Here is a 19,357-nt window from a genome sequence, read left to right as displayed (position 1 = left end):
AAGGGGAAGGACAAATGAATGTATATAGTGATGTATATAATAGGTACGTATGTTTAATGTAAGTAAAATGGTGGTGATGAATAGTGGTAATGAATATGTGACCTTACAAAGGATACTCCAGGAGGCACCAGGGCTCCATAATTAAATCTGGAATAAAGAAAAAAAGAAGGATCAAAGAATTGCCCAGTGATACAGTATATACATATAGAAGTAATGGTTCTCATATACATTAATTCATATCCGTTCCGGATGTTGTTAACCTTATCTGTTGACGTCAAACACTATCCCCCTTATAACAAATTCTGGATCTCGTACTCTCTATTTAACCCCCTGGGTTCCAGGCTATCCAGTTTATGTATCCAGAAAGCTTCTCTGGTTTTAAGATGTCTGATTCTATCGCCGCCTCTTCTGTTAGGTGTTACATGATCAATAACTTTGTATTTTAATTGAGAGAGATTGTGACCTGCCGAGTTGAAGTGTGCTGGTACAGGTAATAGCAGGTTTTTTCTCCTAATGTTGGACTTGTGTTGGCATATTCGGTCACGGATCTTCTGTGTTGTCTCTCCTACCTACACCTTGCCACAGGGACACTTCAATAGATAGATTACAAATGAGGAGTTGCACGTAAATAAACTTGAATCAGAAAGCTTTTTCCTGATTTTGGGTGATAAAATTGGCAACCTTTTATGACATTGGAACATTGCATGCAGTGCACGCATGGGAAAGTACCTCTTTTTTGTGTCTGGAGAAAGGTCTGTCTGGGGGCAATTTTGGCTGATCTAATGTCTGCTTTGACTAGTAGGTCTCAGAGATTCTTAGGGCGACGGGTGCACGAGAGTACGGAGTTCTTGAATTCTGTTATCTCGGGTATGCTTTTTGTAAAGTTGACCAATGATTCCTGACGCTATTTAAGAACTTATTTGTACTTGGGTGAAAGGTATGTACGAACGGGATCTGTGTAGTTTTGCATATGGATTTGGGGGTATGTGGTGTTGCGGTATTTTGGAGTAGACGTGAAGGGTAGCCCCTTTACGAAAAACGTAGTTCCATTTCTGATAGTCTTGTTTGTCATAGGGGGTCAGTCTTCACAATCCGACGTACCCGCTAAAATTGTGAGACTTTTTCGTGTTATAAGGGTGGAAGCTAGAGAAATGTAAAAGGTTGTTGCGGTCTGTGGGTTTCTTGTACAGGTCAGTTGTCAGAATGCCTGATTGTTCTTTGGTCACCATGATTTAATTATGGAACCCTGGTGACTCCTGGAGTATCCTTTGTAAGGTCACATATTCAGTACCACTATTCATCACCACCATTTTACTTACATTAAACATTCCTATTATATACATCACTATATACATTCATTTGTCCTTCCCCCTTTTTTTCTGTCAGTGACACTAATAGCGATTCCGCTCCTCCCTTCTTCGCAATACACCAGGCAAAGCGCTTCAACTCTGTCTCAGCCCAGTGCGAGGCATGACACGCTCTGTACTTCAGTGCGCATGCACCGCATTTTCCTATCAGCCGGCTCACTCTATGTAAAGAGCGCGCTGCCTGATACACGTGACGCGTCTCGCTGAAGTGCTGATGCACATTTCCAATAGCGCACACAACCCTGAGGCTCTACCCATCGCGGCACCAGATAACCAACGATTATTGGCTCTACAGCTCACTTATATCTCCTTTACTGTACAACATACCTTTATCTGTATTTTAACCTTAAAGGGTTTCTATCACTTCGTTTCACATAATTAGCTGTCAGACACTAGCGATCCGCTAGTGTCTGCTCTACCAAACTATCCTAATATGATAGGTTTTGGGGCAGCCGTTTTGCTAAAAAAAGAACTTATATCGATATGCTAATGAGCCTCTAGGTGCTATGGGGGCGTCATTAGCACCTAGAGGCTCGGTCTACCTTCACAAACTGCCGCCGCCCAGCGCGTCCCTCCAGCCCGCCCATCTCCTCCGGAATGCGATCCTCCCTGTGAACGTATGTATTCGGCGCATGTGCAGTGAATGTCTGACCGCTTCCCTGCTCAGACATCTCCACTGCGCCTGTTCCTCGGAGCACTATGACGTCATCGGCGCAGGCGCAGTGGAGATGTCTGAGCAGGGAAGCGGTCAGACATTCACTGCGCATGCGCCGAATACAGGCGCTCACAGGGAGGATCGCATTCAGGAGGAGATGGGCGGGCTGGAGGGACGCGCTGGGCGGCGGCAGTTTGTGAAGGTAGTCGGAGCCTCTAGGTGCTAATGACGCCCCCATAGCACCTAGAGGCTCATTAGCATATCGATATAAGTTCTTTTTTTAGCAAAACGGCTGCCCCAAAAGCAATTCTATTAGGATGGTTTGGCAAAGCAGACACTAGCGGATCGCTAGTGTCTGACAGCTAATTATGTGAAACGAAGTGATAGAAACCCTTTAAAGTATCGATCATTAATTTTCATTAGTTTAATTCTCCTTATCATGTGTGTATAGATATTTATATTCAACCTAGTGTCATCTTCTGGACCAAGTGTCCGAAACGCGTCAACAAGTCTTGTATACCAGGTGGATGTGTCTGCTGTAAGCATTATATATATGAATAGTGATGTCGCGAACATAAAATTTTCAGTTCGCGAACAGCGAACGCGAACTTCCGCAAATGTTCGCGAACTGGCGAACCGGGCGAACCGCCATAGACTTCAATAGACAGGCGAATTTTAAAACCCACAGGGACTCTTTCTGGCCACAATAGTGATGAGAAAGTTGTTTCAAGGGGTCTAACACCTGGACTGTGGCATGCCGGAGGGGGATCTATGGCAAAACTCCCATGGAAAATTACGTAGTGGACGCAGAGTCGGGTTTTAATCCATAAAGGGCATAAATCAACTAACATTCCTAAATTGTTTGGAATAATGTGCTTTAAAACATCCAGTGTGTGTATACGATCAGGTATGATGTTGTATCGATCAGGTAGTGTAAGGGTTACGCCCGCATCACAGACATTGACAGACCAAACTCCCCTTTTAATGCACCGCAAACAGTTCATTTGCACAACCGCAAACTCCCCATTTGCACAAGGTTGGATACCAAGCTAGCCACGTCCCGGTGATGTCATTGAAGGTTTCTTCCTCCACCCAGCCACGTACAACACCAAGGGTCCCCGAAAGGTCAATTGAATTGATTTTTCGAACGGGGAGATGGTTAAAAAAACGCTGGCTCCCTCCCCTTTGTTTTTATCCACGGTGACTGCGTCTGCGCCGTGCAATTTACTGTCACACCCGATATGAGTGGTATTTTCTGTAGTACTATTCTCATCAGTTTAATCCCTCTAACGTCCCCGACTCCCCAATCTGGGGGCCATTTATTAAACAGATTTTTCGGACGGGGAGATGGTTAAAAAAACGCTGGCTCCCTCCACTCTGTTTTAATCCACGGTGACTGCGTCTGCGCCGTGCAATTTACTGTCACACCCGATATGAGTGGTATTTTCTGTAGTACTATTCTCATCAGTTTAATCCCTCTAACGTCCCCAATCTGGGTGCCATTTATTGAATAGATTTTTCGAACGGGGAGATGGTTAAAAAAAACCTGGCTCCCTCCACTCTGTTTTAAACCACGGTGACTGCGTCTGCGCCGTGCAATTTACTGTCACACCCGATATGAGTGGTATTTTCTGTAGTACTATTCTCATCAGTTTAATCCCTCTAACGTCCCCAATCTGGGTGCCATTTATTGAATAGATTTTTCGAACGGGGAGATGGTTAAAAAAACGCTGGCTCCCTCCACTCTGTTTTAAACCACGGTGACTGCATCTGCGCCGTGCAATTTACTGTCACACCCGATATGAGTGGTATTTTCTGTAGTACAATTCTCATCAGTTTAATCCCTCTAACATCCCCAATCTGGGGGCCATTTATTAAATAGATTTTTTGAACGGGGAGATGGTTAAAAAAACGCTGGCTCCCTCCACCGATATGAGTGGTATTTTCTGTAGTATTATTCTCATCAGTTTAATCCCTGTTACGTCCCATATCAGGAATTGCCTTTTATGAAAAAAAATTTAGGCCGGGTACCTTCGACTGCCTTCACAGTGACAGACCAAACTCTCATACACTAAACTGAATTGATTTCAGGAACCGGGAGATGGAAAAAGCAGCTTGGTCGGTCCTCTTACTCCCAAATTGGGGCACTGCGCGTGCACAGAGCAATGTGCTGTGACACCCTATATGAGTGGTGTCTTAACTAGTACTATTGCTATCAGTTTAATCCCTGTTACGGACCCTATCCGGTCGAATTGATTAACCATTGTCGAATCCCCCATTGACATCCCCCTTATAAGCTGTGTAAAGCATATTTTTTAGTTTGGTTTTGAACTGCTGCATCCTTTCCGACTTTTGGTAATTTGGTAACATTTCTGCCACTTTCTGCTTATACCGGGGGTCTAGTAGCGTGGCCACCCGATCGCTTTTGGTCTGACCATAATGAAGCAACGGCCTTATCATCTGGGGTGTGGCAACATTGCCAACACACTTTTATAGAGGTGATGATGATTGCTTCATTGTGATACGCAAGCCCCTTCACCACAACAAGGTAACGATCACGAAGGGGAATTGACACTTGTATGTGCCTTTTTTTTTTGGTTTGTTTTTGCAGCCACAGTGCTGCACCATAGGACAGAAAAATTAGGCATGTACACATGCCTGAAAAATAATGGCACTGTTGCAGACGCTATTGTAGCAGCGGCCGGAAAAATTTATGTTTTCCAGGCAGAAAAGTGACTAAAACATTACGGCTTGAACCCTAGTTGGTGGTGGAGAATTCACGAAAGTCATCCGGTATGCAGACATTAAATACAGCAGCGTGGGGACCATTTTGAGGCCAAGGCATGTAATCAGGCCTTTTGTTAGTCAAACGTATCCCCCACTGTCAGTCCCTTCGGGATCCATGCCTCATTCATCTTTATGAAGGTGAGGTAATCAACACTTTTTTGACCGAGGCGACTTCTCTTGTCAGTGACAATGCCTCCTGCTGCACTGAAGCTCCTTTCTGACAGGACACTTGAAGCAGGGCAGGCCAGAAGTTCTATCGCAAACTGGGATAGCTCAGGCCACAGGTCAAGCCTGCACACCCAGTAGTGAAGGGGTTCATTGCTCCTCAGAGTGTCGATATCTGCTGTTAAGGCGAGGTAGTCTGCTACCTGTCGGTCGAGTCGTTCTCTAAGGCTGGATCCCGAAGGGCTGTGGCGATGAGTAGGACTGAAAAAGCTCCGCATGTCCTCCATCAACAACACATCTGTAAATCGTCCAGTCCTTGCCGCCGTGGTAGGAGGAGGATTACACTCACCTCTTCCCCTGTTAGATTCCCGTTGTGCTGTGACATCTCCCTTATAAGCTGTGTAAAGCATATTTTTTAGTTTGGTTTTGAACTGCTGCATCCTTTCCGACTTTCGGTAATTTTGTAACATTTCTGCCACTTTCTGCTTATACCGGGGGTCTAGTAGCGTGGTCACCCAGTACAGATCGTTCTCCTTTATCCTTTTTATACGTGGGTCCCTCAACAGACATGACAGCATGAAAGACCCCATTTGAACAAGGTTGGATGCAGAGCTTCTCATTTCCCGTTCCTCGTCCTCACTGATGTCATTGACGGTCTGTTCTTCCCCCCAGCCACGTACAACACCATGGGTCCCAGATAGGTGACAACAACGAGCACCCTGGGGTGCCTGCTGTGGTTGGTCTTCCTCCTCCTCAAAGCCGCCACATTCCTCCTCTGACTCCTCTTCCTCATACTCCTCTTCCAGCGTTGCTGCAGGTCCGGCAAGCGATGATGACAAGGCTGTTTCTGGTGGTGATGGTGACCACAACTCTTCCTCTTCCTCTTCACGCTCATCTACAGCCTGATCCAGAACTCTTCGCAGGGCACGCTCCAGGAAGAAAACAAATGGGATGAGGTCGCTGATGGTGGCTTCGGTGCGACTGACTAGGTTTGTCACCTCCTCAAAAGGACGCATAAGCCTACAGGCATTGCGCATGAGTGTCCAGTAACGTGGCAAAAAGATTCCCAGCTCCGCAGAGGCTGTCCTAGCACCCCGGTCATACAAATACTCGTTGACGGCTTTTTCTTGTTGGAGCAGGCGGTCGAACATTAGGAGTGTTGAATTCCAACGTGTCGGGCTGTCGCATATCAAGCGCCTCACTGGCATGTTGTTTCGCCGCTGAATATCGGAAAAGTGCGCCATGGCCGTGTAGGAACGCCTGAAATGGCCACACACCTTCCTGGCCTGCTTGAGGACGTCCTGTAAGCCTGGGTACTTAGACACAAAACGTTGTACGATGAGATTCAACACATGTGCCATGCACGGCACATGTGACAACTTGCCCAAATTTAATGCCGCCAACAGATTGCTTCCATTGTCACACACCACTTTGCCGATCTCCAGTTGGTGCGGGGTCAGCCACTGATCCACCTGTGCGTTCAGGGCGGACAGGAGTGCTGGTCCTGTGTGGCTCTCTGCTTTCAGGCAAGTCAACCCCAAGATAGCGTTACACTGTCGTATCCGGGATGTGGAATAGCCCCTGGGGAGCTGGGGGGAATCAGTTGATGTGCAGCCAGACGCCGCAGCAGAAGAGGACTCAGCCGAGGAGGAAATTAAAGAGGATGGAGTAGGAGTAGAGGAGGTGGCAGTAGGTCTGCCTGCAAGTCGTGGTGGTGTCACCAACTCCGCTGCAGAGCCACGCATTCCATGCTTGTCAGCCGTCAGCAGGTTGACCCAATGCGCAGTATACGTGATATACCTGCCCTGACCGTGCTTTGCAGACCAGGTATCAGTGGTCAGATGGACCCTTGCCCCAACACTGTATGCCAGAGATGCCATGACTTCCTTTTCAATGACATGGTAGAGGTTTGGGATTGCCTTTTTTGAAAAAAAATTTCGTCCGGGTACCTTCCACTGTGGTGTCCCAATAGCGACAAATTTTTTGAAGGCCTCAGACTCTACCAGCTGGTATGGTAAAAGCTGGCGGGCTAAGAGTTCCGTCAAGCCAGCTGTCAGTCGCCGGGCAAGGGGGTGACTTTGTGACATTGGCTTCTTATGCTCAAACATGTCCTTGACAGACACCTGACTGTGGGCAGATGAGCAGGAACTGCTGAAGGTGAGAGATGGAGTGGCGGGTGGTTGAGAGGGGGCAGGGAGGACAGCAGTGGTTGACGTGGCTGAAGATGCAGGACCAGGAGGAGCATGGTGGCTTTGAGTTTGTGTGCTGCTTGTACTCATGTGTTGATCCCATAGGCGTTTGTGATGTGAGATCATGTGCCTTCGCAAAGCAGTTGTACCAAGGTGGGTGTTGGACTTCCCACGACTCAGTTTCTTTTGGCACAGGTTGCAAATGGCATTGCTTTTATCAGAGGCAGACACACAAAAAAAATGCCACACTGCTGAGCTTTGCAATGACGGCATTCTAGTGGTGGCAACAGCATGCGTTGACTGGCGTGCTGTCTGGCTGACCCCAGGTGCCGATACATGCTGTCTGACTGTGCCACTAACTCCTTGCGACGACCTCCCCCTGCTTCCAACTCGTCTCCTCATTCTCTCTGTCTCCCCTTCAGAACTTTCCCCCTCTTCTTCTCTTCGAGCAGGCACCCACGTGGCATCCGTGGACACATCGTCATCATCAACCGCTTCACTTGTATCTGACACCTCAGCAAAGGAAGCAGCAGCGGGTACAACATCATCATCATCACACTGTACGTCCATGTGTGTAATCCTGCCTGACTGAGACATATCCCCGTAATCTACATCATCTGGCAATAATGGTTGCGCATCACTAATTGCATCCAACTGATGTGTAAATAACTCCTCTGACGGATCAAGTGAAGCGGCTGTGGTGGCTGTGGTGGTAGTGGCGACGGGCGGGTGCGTGGTAACTTGAGAGCAGGTGACCGAAGCTGAGTTGGAGGAGGATGGTGCGTCAAGGTTCTTAGCGGAAGCTGTTGAAGATTGGGTGTCCTGTCTAAGCCAGTCAACTACGTCCTCTGAATTTTTCGGGTTCAGGGTACGTGGCCTCTGAAAACTGGGCATTATTCCAGGGACAGTGGAAATCACAGCACCACGACCACGACGGCCCCTGCGGGGTGGCCTGCCTCTGCCTGTCATTTTTTTTTTAGATAAGTGGTACTACGCGTGCTAGGTACTGTGCCACCCGGTATGAGTGGTTGGCACTGGCAGTGGGCACACTACAGTCTGTGGAAGTGGGCCTGACACACACTGGCAGCAGGCAAGCAACTGAATTTAGACTACTGTCTAAAAATTAAATGCCTTATTTATCGGCAAGCTACTGTGCCACCCGGTATCAGTGGTTGGCACTGGCAGTGGGCACACTACAGTCAGTGGAAGAGGGCCTGACACACACTGGCAGCAGGCAAGCAACTGAAATTACACTAAAGTGTAAAAATTAAATGCCTTATTTATCGGCAAGCTACTGTGCCACCCGGTATGAATGGTTGGCACTGGCAGTGGGCACACTACAGTCAGTGGAAGAGGGCCTGACACACACTGGCAGCAGGCAAGCAACTGAATTTAGACTACTGTCTAAAAATTAAATGCCTTATTTATCGGCAAGCTACTGTGCCACCCGGTATCAGTGGTTGGCACTGGCAGTGGGCACACTACAGTCAGTGGAAGCGGGCCTGACACACACTGGCAGCAGGCAAGCAACTGAAATTACACTAAAGTGTAAAAATTAAATGCCTTATTTATCGACAAGCTACTGTGCCACCCGGTATCAGTGGTTGGCACTGGCAGTGGGCACACTACAGTCAGTGGAAGCGGGCCTGACACACACTGGCAGCAGGCAAGCAACTGAATTTAGACTACTGTCTAAAAATTAAATGCCTTATTTATCGGCAAGCTACTGTGCCACCCGGTATCAGTGGTTGGCACTGGCAGTGGGCACACTACAGTCAGTAGAAGCGGGCCTGACACACACTGGCAGCAGGCAAGCAACTGAAATTACACTAAAGTGTAAAAATTAAATGCCTTATTTATCGGCAAGCTACTGTGCCACCCGGTATGAGTGGTTGGCACTGGCAGTGGGCACACTACAGTCAGTAGAAGCGGGCCTGACACACACTGGCAGCAGGCAAGCAACTGAAATTACACTAAAGTGTAAAAATTAAATGCCTTATTTATCGGCAAGCTACTGTGCCACCCGGTATGAGTGGTTGGCACTGGCAGTGGGCACACTACAGTCAGTGGAAGAGGGCCTGACACACTGACTGGCAGCAGGCAAGCAACTGAATTTAGACTACTGTCTAAAAATTAAATGCCTTATTTATCGGCAAGCTACTGTGCCACCCGGTATCAGTGGTTGGCACTGGCAGTGGGCACACTACAGTCAGTGGAAGCGGGCCTGACACACACTGGCAGCAGGCAAGCAACTGAAATTACACTAAAGTGTAAAAATTAAATGCCTTATTTATCGGCAAGCTACTGTGCCACCCGGTATCAGTGGTTGGCACTGGCAGTGGGCACACTACAGTCAGTAGAAGCGGGCCTGACACACACTGGCAGCAGGCAAGCAACTGAAATTACACTAAAGTGTAAAAATTAAATGCCTTATTTATCGGCAAGCTACTGTGCCACCCGGTATGAGTGGTTGGCACTGGCAGTGGGCACACTACAGTCAGTGGAAGAGGGCCTGACACACTGACTGGCAGCAGGCAAGCAACTGAATTTAGACTACTGTCTAAAAATTAAATGCCTTATTTATCGGCAAGCTACTGTGCCACCCGGTATCAGTGGTTGGCACTGGCAGTGGGCACACTACAGTCAGTGGAAGCGGGCCTGACACACACTGGCAGCAGGCAAGCAACTGAAATTACACTAAAGTGTAAAAATTAAATGCCTTATTTATCGGCAAGCTACTGTGCCACCCGGTATGAGTGGTTGGCACTGGCAGTGGGCACACTACAGTCAGTGGAAGAGGGCCTGACACACTGACTGGCAGCAGGCAAGCAACTGAATTTAGACTACTGTCTAAAAATTAAATGCCTTATTTATCGGCAAGCTACTGTGCCACCCGGAATCAGTGGTTGGCACTGGCAGTGGGCACACTACAGTCAGTGGAAGCGGGCCTGACACACACTGGCAGCAGGCAAGCAACTGAAATTACACTAAAGTGTAAAAATTAAATGCCTTATTTATCGGCAAGCTACTGTGCCACCCGGTATCAGTGGTTGGCACTGGCAGTGGGCACACTACAGTCAGTGGAAGAGGGCCTGACACACACTGGCAGCAGGCAAGCAACTGAATTTAGACTACTGTCTAAAAATTAAATGCCTTATTTATCGGCAAGCTACTGTGCCACCCGGTATCAGTGGTTGGCACTGGCAGTGGGCACACTACAGTCAGTGGAAGCGGGCCTGACACACACTGGCAGCAGGCAAGCAACTGAATTTAGACTACTGTCTAAAAATTAAATGCCTTATTTATCGGCAAGCTACTGTGCCACCCGGTATCAGTGGTTGGCACTGGCAGTGGGCACACTACAGTCAGTTGAAGTCGGCCTGACACACACTAGCAGCAGGCAAGCAGCTGAAATTACACTAAAGTGTAAAAATTAAATGCCTTTTTTATGCAAAGTCCTGTGCCAGCCGGTATGAGTGGTGGGCACTGGCAGTGGGCACACTACAGTCAGTGGAAGTCAGCCTGACACACACTGGCAGGCAACTAACCTTAGATTAAAGTGTAAAAATTAAGTGCCTATTTTTTAAGCAAAGTCCTGTGCCACTCGGTATGACAGGGGTGGGCACTGGCAGTGGGCACACTACAGTCAGTTGAAGTCGGCCTGACACACACTAGCAGCAGGCAAGCAGCTGAAATTACATTAAAGTGTAAAAATTAAATGCCTTTTTTAAGCAAAGTCCTGTGCCAGCCGGTATGAGTGGTGGGCACTGGCAGTGGGCACACTACAGTCAGTGGAAGTCAGCCTGACACACACTGGCAGGCAACTAACCTTAGATTAAAGTGTAAAAATTAAGTGCCTATTTTTTAAGCAAAGTCCTGTGCCACTCGGTATGACAGGGGTGGGCACTGGCAGTGGGCACACTACAGTCAGTTGAAGTCGGCCTGACACACACTAGCAGCAGGCAAGCAGCTGAAATTACACTAAAGTGTAAAAATTAAATGCCTTTTTTATGCAAAGTCCTGTGCCAGCCGGTATGAGTGGTGGGCACTGGCAGTGGGCACACTACAGTCAGTGGAAGTCAGCCTGACACACACTGGCAGGCAACTAACCTTAGATTAAAGTGTAAAAATTAAGTGCCTATTTTTTAAGCAAAGTCCTGTGCCACTCGGTATGACAGGGGTGGGCACTGGCAGTGGGCACACTACAGTCAGTTGAAGTCGGCCTGACACACACTAGCAGCAGGCAAGCAGCTGAAATTACATTAAAGTGTAAAAATTAAATGCCTTTTTTAAGCAAAGTCCTGTGCCAGCCGGTATGAGTGGTGGGCACTGGCAGTGGGCACACTACAGTCAGTGGAAGTCAGCCTGACACACACTGGCAGGCAACTAACCTTAGATTAAAGTGTAAAAATTAAGTGCCTATTTTTTAAGCAAAGTCCTGTGCCACTCGGTATGACAGGGGTGGGCACTGGCAGTGGGCACACTACAGTCAGTTGAAGTCGGCCTGACACACACTAGCAGCAGGCAAGCAGCTGAAATTACATTAAAGTGTAAAAATTAAATGCCTTTTTTAAGCAAAGTCCTGTGCCAGCCGGTATGAGTGGTGGGCACTGGCAGTGGGCACACTACAGTCAGTGGAAGTCAGCCTGACACACACTGGCAGGCAACTAACCTTAGATTAAAGTGTAAAAATTAAGTGCCTATTTTTTAAGCAAAGTCCTGTGCCACTCGGTATGACAGGGGTGGGCACTGGCAGTGGGCACACTACAGTCAGTTGAAGTCGGCCTGACACACACTAGCAGCAGGCAAGCAGCTGAAATTACATTAAAGTGTAAAAATTAAATGCCTTTTTTAAGCAAAGTCCTGTGCCAGCCGGTATGAGTGGTGGGCACTGGCAGTGGGCACACTACAGTCAGTGGAAGTCAGCCTGACACACACTGGCAGGCAACTAACCTTAGATTAAAGTGTAAAAATTAAGTGCCTATTTTTTAAGCAAAGTCCTGTGCCACTCGGGATGACAGGGGTGGGCACTGGCAGTGGGCACACTACAGTCAGTTGAAGTCGGCCTGACACACACTGGCAGGCAACTAACCTTAGATTAAAGTGTAAAAATGAAGTGCCTTTTTTTTAAGCAAAGTCCTGTGCCACACGGGATGACAGGGGTGGGCACTGGCAGTGGGCACACTACAGTCAGTTGAAGTCGGCCTGACACACACTAGCAGCAGGCAAGCAGCTGAAATTACACTAAAGTGTAAAAATTAAATGCCTTTTTTATGCAAAGTCCTGTGCCAGCCGGTATGAGTGGTGGGCACTGGCAGTGGGCACACTACAGTCAGTGGAAGTCAGCCTGACACACACTGGCAGGCAACTAACCTTAGATTAAAGTGTAAAAATGAAGTGCCTTTTTTTAAGCAAAGTCCTGTGCCACACGGAATGACAGGGGTGAGCACTGGCAGTGGGCACACTACAGTCTGTGGGCCTGCAGCTCCTCACACACAGGCAGGCCAGGCAACTGCAATATGTATATAAAGGAAAAAAAAAAAGCAGACTAATGTTGCAGCCCTAAAAAGGGCTTTTTGGGGTGCTGTCAGGACGCTGTCCTTACAGCAGAGATCAGATGAGTCTTTCAGGACTGGAGTGGACACTGAATTCACTAGCCTAGCTATCGATTTCCCAATTAAATCAGCAGCAGTTACAGTCTCCCTCCTCTCACTAAGACTGCAGCTTCAGAATGAATCTAAAATGGATGCTGTGCAGGAGGTGGGAGGGTCTGGGAGGGAGGGTATGCTGCTGATTGGCTGGAATGTGTCTGCTGACTGTGAGGTACAGGGTCAAAGTTTGCTCAATGATGATGTATAGGGGGCGGACCGAACATCGCATGTGTTCGCCCGGCAGAGGCGAACGCGAACAAGCTATGTTCGCCGGGAACTGTTCGCCGTCGGATAGTTCGGGCCATCTCTATATATGAATAAAGAAGAAGGTTTTTAGAGGACCTTTATGTGAATCTGGAGCCGTTCTTTTCTATTTTCGTGCTCATCTTCTGGACCTCTAGATGTGACTTGACACTACTCTAAGATGTGCACAACTTATGTCTACTATATACTGTTTACTATATACTGTCTAACACACCACTGCTCTGGTGTCACTATATGAATTTTGTGATATTTCTATGTTTTTGCTGTAGTTTGATAAAGGCCCTGCGTGGCTGAAACGTCACACAGCCGCATTTCCTAACTAAAGAATCACGCTTGCATCATCATTGCTGGAGTTTATATTTGTAATGCTGCAACATGACTGTCATGACACCCCCTAGTATTCTTTGGATTCCCACTCATGCCCCTAATGTGTCCAGTGCTTGTGGTCATAGATGCACAATACCTCAGTTCCCCCACCCAGAGATTTTGTTGTCCACGGGTGGTGGAGTGACTCCTGCTGTTGTACAGCCAAGCCAACTAGAATCAGAGCACTAGAAGCATAACAAGTAACATCAATATCTAGACATAGGAGTATTTTTAAAGAATGATTTCAATTGAAAACATATTTTGATATGAACAGAGAAATTTAATATTTGGGCATGGGACAACCCTTGTAATGACCTCTCAGCTCTCCTGGAATGTCTGATTTAGTAACTACTATTCCCCATGCCTTAACAATCCTGAAGCCTGCATTAGATAGTGTCAGACTGTGCAGGGACACCCCTCCAGCTGGTAACACCCATCTTGACCTTTATTGCAGACTGTTGGTAATTCATTCATAAACTTCTCAAGAAAAATGATAAACATAAACATCTATGGGCTATAGTGTACCGTTATTGCTGCATTAGTGTGGGATATATGGGCCTGCACCACAACAATCAGCTGACATAAGTCCCAGTGAGTTCAGTGCATGCGCAGTAAGCGCTTGAAGCTGAAGTCTATACACTTCCACTCACTGCACATGTTAGAAGAGGATGGAGGTCTTTTTGCCTAAGGCTTAATGCACAGGACTGTGGCAAGACCGTGCCTGTATTGTAGCCTGCAAACAGCGGGTCCACAATATACAGGCACCAGCCTTGTGCACACTATCATGGATGCGGACCCATTCACTTGAATGGGTCCATAATCCAGAAGATACAGTACAGAACGGAGGCATCTGCATGCACTACTTTTTTGTGGTGCGGACTGTCGGATGTGGATCTCAGACCCCATACAAGTAAATGGGTCGGCACCCGCAGGTGGCGGACACACAGTCGGTGCATGGTCATGTGCATGAGGCCTTAGTGAGATTTCCCATGGCCAGGCGCTGACGTAAGAAAGCCAAGGGAAGGTCTGTAAGGGGAAGGGGGAGATTTATGAGAGTGAGATGTATGGGATAACAGGGGATGACTCCATGACCCGCCTCATCCAGCACAACACCCCAATGACTCCTGGAGCTACCAGTTGATGATGTCAGGTACATGTTCAAAGATGATTTCTAACTTAAACAAACTGATTTTAAAGGGGTTGTCTCATCATGGACAATGGCGGCATATCGCTAGGATATGCCCCCATTGTCTTATTGGTGCAGGTCCCACCGCTGGGACACGCACCTATATCGAGAACGGAGCCCCGCAAGGTGGTGGCTGGAGGACTCCGGTCCGGCCACCACCAAGACGGGTCCCCATAGAAGTGAATGGGAGTGTACCGCACATGCGCGGCCCCCGCTCCCATGAATTTCTATGGGGCCGACGGATAGAGCCGAGTCAGCGCTCAACTATTTTTGCCGGCCCCATAGAAAATGAATGGAGGGCGGCCGCTCATGCGCAGTGCACCCTCTTTCACTTGCAGGGCTCCGTTCTCGATATAGGTGCGGGTCCCAGCGGTGGGACCCGCATCTATAAGACAATGGGGGCATATCCTAGCGATATGCCCCCATTGTCCATGATGAGACAACCCCTTTAATCCTGAATCCATAGGTCAATTCTGATGACAGGTTGTCACAGATTCATCACAGTGGTTGATGATGGATTATAAATCTGGCGCACCTTTAGACTGTGTAGTTTAACTTTACATCACCTATTTTTTGGCTTAGTGTATGCCAAAAATAAACCACATTTTTGGCACACAATGGCACATTTTAAGCCAGAAAAAGTGTAAAAAAATGTGTTCACCTGTGACTGAATAGCTGTCGATTTACTTCGCAGATTTTCGTGCAGCAAATCTGCAGTGTTGTACAGTACCGGGAAAGTAGATAAGATTTTAAGAAATCTCATCCACACGCTGCGTACGAAAGACGTAGTGTAAATTGACATGAGGTGCAGATGAGGTGCGGGATGTCATTTAACACTCTGGTTTTCCCAGTGGATTTCACCCTTTGCAATGGAGAGGGTGAAGTCCACTCCCCTTTCCTTAGCAAAAACCACTATGGACTTCTCCGCTACAATTTCCAGTACACGTGGATGTACCCTAAGGGCCCTTGCACACGACTGTATGAGTGCAGGACAATAGTCCCGCGGGCGGCCCGACGTGGACAGCATCATTGTAATCTATGATGCTGTGTGCTCCTGTGCGCACGATCAATGCCGCTCCGGGACATGTGGCCCGCTCACGGACCGTATATCTCGGAGAGCATACGGTCGTGTGCAAGTGCCCTAAAAGTGTGTAAAACAAATAATGTGGCGCAAAGCATATAATCCAGTTTTTGGCACAAATTACACCAGAATTCTGGCACATTTTCAGTAGTACATCTGCCCCACTGTAATATCATACATGTGCATGTTCAATTAAAAGTGCACCCTCTCAAACTACGGTGAGAGTATTTTATGAGAGTCTTTTTAGCTGCACAAAACAATACGTTAGGTTAGTAAGTAAAACTAAGCCAGCTGTCACATCTCACATAGCTGTAGTACAATAGGGTCACCATGGACTTCAGTCTCCGTCTTTACGCATGTCAACAATGGGTGGGGCAGATGAAGCAAAAGCTCAAGAAAAGAATTTAGCTGGTGTAATTGTGTGTGTTCATTGACAAATTCTTACCATTCAGCCAGCTCTGAAACAGGTTATCTCCATCCCATTAATCTTATTTAGGGGTATGTACTCTTCCCTGAACATGGAGATTAGACTGAATTAAATTTTCTGGACAAAAATGTCTTTGTAAAGCCACAGGAAAAGTAGATTAAAATGACACCCCTCTTGTGAACTCTTCTGAATTCAATTTTAAGTTGTTATCCAAACAGGTACATTTGTCACCGATCCTCAGTATACAGTCAGGTCCATAAATATTGGGACATCGACACAGTTCTAACATTTTTGGCTCTATACACCACCACAATGGATTTGAAATGAAACGAACAAGATGTGCTTTAACTGCAGACTGTCAGCTTTAATTTGAGGGCATTTACATCCAAATCAGGTGAACGGTGTAGGAATTACAACAGTTTGCATATGTGCATCACACTTGTTAAGGGACCAAAAGTAATGGGACAGAATAATAATCATAAATCAAACTTTCACTTTTTAATACTTGGTTGCAAATCCTTTGCAGTCAATTACAGCCTGAAGTCTGGAACGCATAGACATCACCAGATGCTGGGTTTCATCCCTGGTGATGCTCTGCCAGGCCTCTACTGCAACTGTCTTCAGTTCCTGCTTGTTCTTGGGGCATTTTCCCTTCAGTTTTGTCTTCAGCAAGTGAAATGCATGCTCAATCGGATTCAGGTCAGGTGATTGACTTAGCCATTGCATAACATTCCACTTCTTTCCCTTAAAAAACTCTTTGGTTGCTTTTGCAGTATGCTTTAGGTCATTGTCCATCTGCACTGTGAAGCGCTGTCCAATGAGTTCTGAAGCATTTGGCTGAATATGAGCAGATAATATTGTCTGAAGCACTTCAGAATTCACCCTGCTGATTTTGTCAGCAGTCACATTAACAATAAATACAAGAGAACCAGTTCCATTGGCAGCCATACATGCCCACGCCATGACACTACCACCACCATGCTTCACTGATGAGGTGGTATGCTTAGGATCATGAGCAGTTCCTTTCCTTCGCCATACTGTTCTCTTCCTATCACTCTGGTACAAGTTGATCTTGGTCTCATCTGTCCATAGGATGTTGTTCCAGAACTGTGAAGGCTTCTTTAGATGTCGTTTGGCAAACTCTAATCTGGCCTTCCTGTTTTTGAGGCTCACCAATGGTTTTATATCTTGTGGTGAACCCTCTGTATTTACTCTGGTGAAGTCTTCTCTTGATTGTTATCTTTGACACACATACACCTACCTCCTGGAGAGTGTTCTTGAACTGGCCAACTGTTGTGAAGGGTGTTTTCTTCACCAGGGAAAGAATTTTTCGGTCATCCACCACAGTTGTTTTCCGTGGTCTTCCGGGTCTTTTGGTCTTCCGTGGTCTTTTTAAGAATGTTCCAAACAGTTGTTTTGGCCACGCCTAATGTTTTTGCTATCTCTCTGATGTGTTTGTTTTGTTTTTTCAGCCTAATGATGGCTTGCTTCACTGATTATGACAGCTCTTTGGATCTTATCTTGAGAGTTGACAGCAACAGATTCCAAATGCAAATAGCACACTTGGAATGAACTCTGGACCTTTTATCTGCTCATTGTAATTGGGATAATGAGAAAATAACACACACCTGGCCATGGAACAGCTGAGAAGCCATTTGTCCCATTACTTTTGGTCCCTTAACAAGTGGGAGGCACATATGAAAACTGTTGTAATTCCTACACCGTTCACCTGATTTGGATGTAAATACTCCCAATATTTATGGTCCTGACTGTAGGTGATAAGTGCATGATCACTGGTTGGCCTTCCACTGGAATATCCCCTCACTGATCAATAGAATAGGGATATTGAGCCACTCTTGAGCCCTGCTGCTAAATTCAATGTCTATGGGACTGATAGAGATAACAAAATGGTGACCACTCCTCCATTCAGACTCAACTGGAACAGGAGGCTCAGGCCCCCATTTCAGTGATGGAATATGGGTTCCTATTGGATATTTCTCCCATTCTAATAGCTATGGTGGGAGTTTGGCTGTGCATTAGAGGGATCACTTGGGTACTCTAGCATTATCCGCACAATCTCCGACCAGTATCTCAGGGAGTGTGAACTACCCTCATTTTCTATTCAGAGTTAATGAACTTACTAGAAATCTGTCATTGATTTGTATAATTTCCTCAGGCTAAGGCCTCTTGCACACAAACGTTGTGCGGCCGTTCTGTGCATTGAGGACCGCAGTTTGCGGTTCTTACATCCGTGCGGCGGCCGGGATGGATCCAGACCCATTCAACTTGAATAGGTCCGTTATCCATCTGCACTGTAAAAAAATAGAACATGTTTTTGCGGTGTGGAGGCACGGACAGAAACACCACTGAAGCACTCCGTAGTGCTTCCGTGGGCTTCCAATCCATGCTTCTGTTCTGCACCACATTGCACACGGGGTGCACATGTGGTGTATGCAGGCTGCAATACGGCTACGGCCGGGCAACGGCCATGTGCATGAGGCCTAATGCTAATTGTGTGAGACAATTCTGAGAGTTTTCTCTAATACTATACTGTAAAAAACAGGCACAAGTCCTAGACGCGGAATACCATTCGTATGCTATGTTTTTTCTCTGGATAGGTCATCAGTATCTGATAGGTGGGGGTCTGACATATGAGACACCTGACGAGCTGTTTCAGAAGGAACCAGCGCTCCCAGTAGTGCCACGACCTTCTCTCAGCTCATCAAGCACAGTGACATACATTGTATAGCAGCTGTGTTTGGTATTGCAGCTCAGCCCCATTTACTTCAATGGGGCTGAGCTTTGCCTAGACCATGTGAGCAATGAACGTGATGTCACTGGCCTAGGAAAAGCAGTAAAAAGGCTGAGGCGCTACTGTGAAACCTGTATACTGATGACCTATCCTCTGACTCCCGCTGATCAGACACTGATGACCTGTCCAGACCACAACGCTTTTTATTGGATAGCGGTTGTGCTTGGAATTGCAGCTCAGCCCCATTCACTTGAAAAGGACTGAGTTACGCCAAGGACGTGTGACCAATGAACATGACATCACTGGACAAAGATAGGCTGATTGGTGGGGGTGCCAGGAGGTGGACCTTCACCGATCATATACTGATGACCTATCCTGAAAATAGGTCATCAGTTTAAAACACTTGGACAACTCCTTTAAGGGTATGGTCACACCATTTCACTGCAAATTTCTGCAGTTTTTAAATT

General features: G+C 47.0%; 1 long non-coding RNA gene across 1 annotated transcript; it reads left to right on the top strand.

Annotated features, from left to right (window-relative positions):
• The first annotated feature begins 4,163 nt into the window (after positions 1–4,163).
• On the top strand, positions 4,164–18,940 carry LOC120991702. Its single transcript, XR_005776769.1, has 3 exons — positions 4,164–4,175; positions 7,691–7,699; positions 18,838–18,940. It is a non-coding gene; the product is annotated as an uncharacterized LOC120991702 (long non-coding RNA).
• Positions 18,941–19,357: the final 417 nt, after the last annotated feature.

Source organism: Bufo bufo, chromosome 2, assembly GCF_905171765.1.
Source record: "Bufo bufo chromosome 2, aBufBuf1.1, whole genome shotgun sequence".
Taxonomy (NCBI): domain Eukaryota; kingdom Metazoa; phylum Chordata; class Amphibia; order Anura; family Bufonidae; genus Bufo; species Bufo bufo.
This window is presented reverse-complemented; position numbering and strand designations above follow the sequence as displayed.